Source organism: Mandrillus leucophaeus, unplaced genomic scaffold (genome assembly GCF_000951045.1).
Source record: "Mandrillus leucophaeus isolate KB7577 unplaced genomic scaffold, Mleu.le_1.0 Scaffold186, whole genome shotgun sequence".
Classification (NCBI taxonomy): Eukaryota; Metazoa; Chordata; class Mammalia; order Primates; family Cercopithecidae; genus Mandrillus; species Mandrillus leucophaeus.
The window spans coordinates 6,310,789-6,316,661 of NW_012101876.1; positions in this window are offsets into that span (position 1 = coordinate 6,310,789).

Below are 5,873 nucleotides of genomic sequence, written 5' to 3' on the forward strand. Positions count from 1 at the left end.
TCAAGGTAAGCCATCCAAAGAGATGAAGTGAGAGAATCAGCCCATCTGAAGGAAGAGTGTTCCCTCAGAGGGAACAGTCAATGCAAAGTGCATCAAGTGGGAGCACATGTGGCTCGTTTGAGACATAAGGGATCAGTGTGGCTAGAATGGAGTGAGCAAAAGAAGCCTGATAGGAGGGAGTTGAAGAGGTCGTAGGAGCCAGACATAAGCAAAGCTTATATACCATGGAAGGCTTTGAATTTTATTCTAAGTGTGATGGAATATGTTTAATAGGCCATTGACCTGGTTTGATTTAGGAAGTTCTTAAGGACAAACAGGACTTTCTAAATAGTTACTGTGTTTTCTCGTACTTTCATGCTACTACAAGAAGTTATCTCTTTAATATAAGACATATCAAACAAAAGAGGAGAGGGACAGGGTCAGAAACTAGAGCAGAAGAAAGAAAAATTTCTCTCTTCAGTGGCTTAGGAGCTGGCCCATGTGAAGACAGGTGAACAGTGTTATGAAGCGAATTGCTTTCTAGGCCTACCTTCTATAACTCTGATACTCACTTAAATGAGAATTATCATCAAGTTAATGCTAGATATTTTACAATTTGTTTTCTGATTTTAATTAAAATATCTATTCATTATAAGACATTCGGAAAGTAGAGAAAAGTAGAAGAAAGAAAATCAAAACACCTATAATTCCATCAACCTCCCAAAAAAAATCACCATTAAAAATACTGGCCCATCTCTATTCTGTCTTTTCTTCAATACACATTTATACAAAATGAGATTACATCATATTTTTGTAAGTTCATTCTGTAAGCCTGTATTAAAGGTGAAATAGCAATAGGCCAACGTTTGCCTCCTGACTGTGAGAAAAGCAGCTTTATTACACACAGGAAGCGTGAGGGGAACTAGCTCTATGCAAGTAAGTCCAAGGAGTAGCTGGAGGTCAGCTCTGTTTGGTCTAATAGACAAAAATCTTGAGTCCCATTCAGTCCTAAGTGCCTCAGTACAGTCAGCCAAAGCTGGATTCACCTGACCCAAGCCTGCATTTCCTTGTAGAGAGATCAGAGAAAGTTAGATCATTTCACCTCAAAAGGAAAAAGTATGTTATCTCCAGCCTTCCAATTCTTAGAGTCATGGCTGGGAATTAGAGTGAGGTGAGTGAGGCTTCCTCCTTGGGCACAACACTTAAGGTGTACCAAAAACCCTATAATCAAAAGAAGGAATATTTTAATGCAAAATTTTGAAAAATAAAAATTAATGTTAAACAATCCATAATAAACAACATATCAAAACTTTATGTAATGACAGGATTGGTTTAATGATTTTTGCCTTTTGCCTTAGGTACCATTAAGTATTAGTGGGACACCGTTCCTCATCTTACCTGAACCCACTGAATCAGAATTTCCAGAAGTGAGGCCCTGGGAGAGTCTGTATTTTATTAAACTTTTCGGGTAATCCTTACACATGATAAATTTTATGAAGTCCTGGAAAGATGATCTCTGAAGTTTCTCTGTTGCCTTAGCTTGCATGTTCCGATGACTCAAACGGCCCTCTTGGAGGGGCCCAAGTAGCGAGGAATTGAAGGCAGCTTCCACGCAGCAGCCAGTAATTTAGGAACTGGGGACCTCAAACAGCTTGCAAGGAACTGATTCCTGCCAACAACTACAGGAGCTGGGAGAGGATCCCAGGTCTGGCTAACACCTTGATCGGAGCCTTGTGAAAAATTCTGAGCAGAAAGTCCTTTTATGTTATACCTAGACTCCTGACTCAGGAAAAAGGTAAGATAAGAAATGTGTGTTGTTTTAAGCCACTCAGTTTGTGTTCATTTGTTTCACAGTAATAGATAATTTTAATACTCTAAGTTTATATAGACATATAAATTATATTTTATAATTACTATTAATTTTATTTAGTAATGTTCAAACTGGTTCAACCATGGACTCCATCAGTATTACATGTAACAGATATGTGTTTATTTATTAAGGATATACTTCTATTACCATGTTTATATTAAATACTGGAATATTTATTTTGTGGTAAATTATTTAGATAACAACTTTATTGAGATATAATTCAGATGTCATAAAACTCATTCACTTAAAGTGTACAATTCAATGGTTTTTAGTATATTCAGAGTTGCTCAAGTATCATTACAATCAATTTTAGGGTATTTTTAGCAGCCCAAAAAGAGACCCCATACCCCTTAGCCATCACCCTCCACCTCCTTTTCCCCCTGTCCTAGGCAATCTTTTAAAAATCTTAGGCTGTTTCCTAAGATTTTTCTATTCTGAACATTTAATATAAGTGGAATCATACAAATATGCGTTCTATTTTAGAAGGAATATTAGCCTAATATTTTAAAAGTTCATCCATGTTGTAGCAGGCATCAGTACTTGGATCCCTTTTTAATGGCCAAATAATAGTCCATTTTAAAACAGTCCATTGTGAATAAATTTCCATTGTAAATCCTTTTTTTCTTTCCTAGGTTAAAACAAAAAACAGAAAACAAAAACCAGAAATAAAAGTTTTAACACTTTCACTACTTTTTAAAGTGTTAGACCATTGCATGAATCCCCTAGGTACACACACCTTAGTTGATGACATTCTTACTATATAATCTTTGGTTTTACGGGGGATGTATGTCTAAATACTAAACAACAAAATAGTTATTTTATGCCGAGGGCAAAAAAAGAAAAAACTCACAAAATGATGGTTTCAGAGGACGAGAACATTTATTCCAAAACCATCTTATTAATTAAATTTTGCCTCAAAGCAATTCCCATTGTAACACGGCTCTGATGCAGTCATTTCATTTGCCTTTATATTGACAGTTGGTCAATTAGTATTATTGAGTGCCCAATAGTTCATAAGTCCCTGAGAGTCAAATAATACAATTATGAAGGCCATAAGAAGCCAGACAGGTTAAACACAGTCTTCCCTGTGATGCTGGTGAACAGCCATGTACTTACTGATGGATCTCAGACTCTTATGGTCAGAGGCACATTTAGTGCTTTCATAGACTGTGATCTACTAAGGATCACAATTTTTTTTTCCTGTAAGTGTTCATCATCATAGATTCTGTGTTACGCTGCCCAAGGATTCATTGCTCCCTGCTCTTGGAAATTTGTTTGACATCACTCAGCTAGCAACTCCTTTGGGAATTATTTTGGCAGAAGAGAGTCACCTTTGCCTTATCCATGGTCATACTCCCTACCAGGAGCAGACTGCATCTAATGACTGGCTAATAAAAAAGGCCTGACTTCTCACCTCAATTCAAGACAACTCTGAAAGGCCCTCCCATCTTCAGAACTTGTAACAGGGTCAGCTGAGGTCTTCAACAATATTGCATTACAAATCAACTTCTCCCTCTGTCCAACCTTGGTTATTTCTCTACCCTCCTCTGGTGTTAATCCTGAGTGCTCTCCTTAATAGACTTCCTACATGCAAATATCTATCTGGGAGTCTGCTTTTCAAAAATCCTAACCTGCTCCACTTATGGAACTTTCTAACTGTTCATTAGAACAGTTCATTAGAGGTTGAGCACTTGACATATAGAGAAAGAAGTACAACAAGAGAACACAAGTGATTCAGTCAGTAAGTCCTACAAATCATGGAAAATTATTGACACTCTTCATTCTTATATAAAGACTTCCCAATGTTTTTTCAAATATCACTTTTGATGTTACTATGATATGATTTGGCTGTGTCCCTACACAAATCTCATCTTGAATTGTAGCTCCCATAATCCCCACATGTCGTGAAAAGTACCTGGTAGGAAGCAATTGAATCGTGGAGGAGGGCTTTTCCCGTGCTATTCTTGTGATAGTGAATAAGTCTCATGAAATCTGATGATTTTATAAAGGGCAGTTTCCCTGCACACACTCTCTTGCCTGCTGCCATGTAAAATGTGCTTTTGCTTCTCCCTCACCTTCCACCATGATTGTGAGGCCTCCCCAGCCATGTGGAACTTTGAGTCCATTAAATTTATTTTTCTTTATAAATTACCGAGTCTTAGGTATTTCTTCATAGCAGTATGAAAGTGGACTAATACATACTATATCCATATTTTTATCCCAGATGACCCTTATGTCTTTGCAAAGACCTTATTGAGTGCAAAGATCAAGGGGCCACAGAACATTCTAAAACAGGTTTCATCTGAATTGAGGATCTTTTACACTCCATTTCATGGTGTTCAGGTTTTTCAAGACTCTACATTTATGACTTTGAATACTTCTCCTCCCCTTATAACTCAATGATCAAAGTGGAAGTGAGGGTGATGATTGAGATAGAAGTGTAAACCATTTAATTCAACTTGGATTAAGTTTGAGTTGAGATGTATTCAATTCAAGCAGCCTTTTTCTGGTTTTCAAAGAAAATTTTGTTGATGTTGCCATTCTCACTTGAAAAGCTAAAAGGAACCCAGAGGCGGTACCACAGAAAAAATTAGGGTTTAGGTCAGAAAGTGGGTTTATCCAACCAGTGTAACATGGTATAGGTAGATTAGAGAATCAGCCATTATCAGGAAGGTCTAAGGCTATTGCTGAAATACTTCCAAGCACCAGTCCAAGGGTGAAACAAGGAAAGAGACAGAACAAGGACCCAGGCAGATAGCTGAGAAAATAGTGCATTCAACAGAATCAGACATCTGGCACAATTTAAGAAATGTGGTTCAGAACTTTGCCTGTGAATGGTATGTAGGTGCTGGAGCTTCCTTTCTCAGATTGCCTGGTGCACACAGCAGGGATTAATGTATCAACTTCATGTATGCCCTGGACTGGAAAACCTTCCAATTTTTATTTCCTTTTTCTTGCACTCATTTCCTCAAAATCTTACCCATTAAAATGGACAGTGTGGACTGGCAGGTGGAGAATGTGATGGAAGAGAGAAGGCCGCAAATTCACTTGAATGTCTAATCCTAATCACACATGCATTTATTATTCGCACATTTTTTTTTGAGACAGAGTCTCACTCTATTGCCCAGGCTGGAGTGCAGTGGTGTGATCTCAGCTCACTGCAACCTCAGCCTCCCGAGTTCAAGTGATTCTCTTGCCCCAGCCTCCCAGGTAGCTGGGATTACAGGTGCCCACCACCAAGCCTGGCTAATTTTTGTATTTTTAGTAGATTCGGGGTTTCACCACGTTGGCTAGGCTGGTCTCAAACTCCTGACCTCAAGTGATCTGCCCACCTCAGCTTCCCAAAGTGCTGGGATTACAGGCGTGAGCCACCGTGCCCAGCCTATTTGCACATGTTACCTACTACCAGAAGAAGCAACAGCTCTCCCCTATACCACATTCCAGGGCATCCTATGATCACATAAGAACACACTCCTCCTGCCACAGGTAAGCGCAATGTACCAGGAAATGGGTTGTGGGTAAACCGTTGTTCTCCCTCTGCCATTAGGATAGGAATGTCATGACAGGTAGCTCTGCCCCCAAGTCTTGCAAAATCTCAATGTGCACCTCAAGTTTGTATTGCTTTAGCCCATGATGGAACTGACAGGTTCGGGAAAATGGAAAGCAAAGTTCCATCAGTCTGGATTGCATTTTGTAGTGTCCCCAATGAGATCATAGCTGGAGAGGCAAGGGTGTAACTCACTCAAAATGTAAGGCTTATGGCCAAAGTTGATGACTAATAATACAGAATTATAGGTTTGGGCTTTTTGTTTTCTTAAAAAACTCTGTCAGGTTTGGAAAGGGACCTCCAATCCTAATTTTGAGATGCCACGGGTAATGTCCAATTTGTCTTAAGGTGTGACTAAAATTTTTCTTTGTTGTTGTTGTTGTTGTTTTTGTTTGTTTGTTTCGTTTTGAGATGGAGTCTTGCTCTGTAGCCCAGGCTGGAGTGCAGTGGCACAATCTCGGCTTACTGGAACCTTCA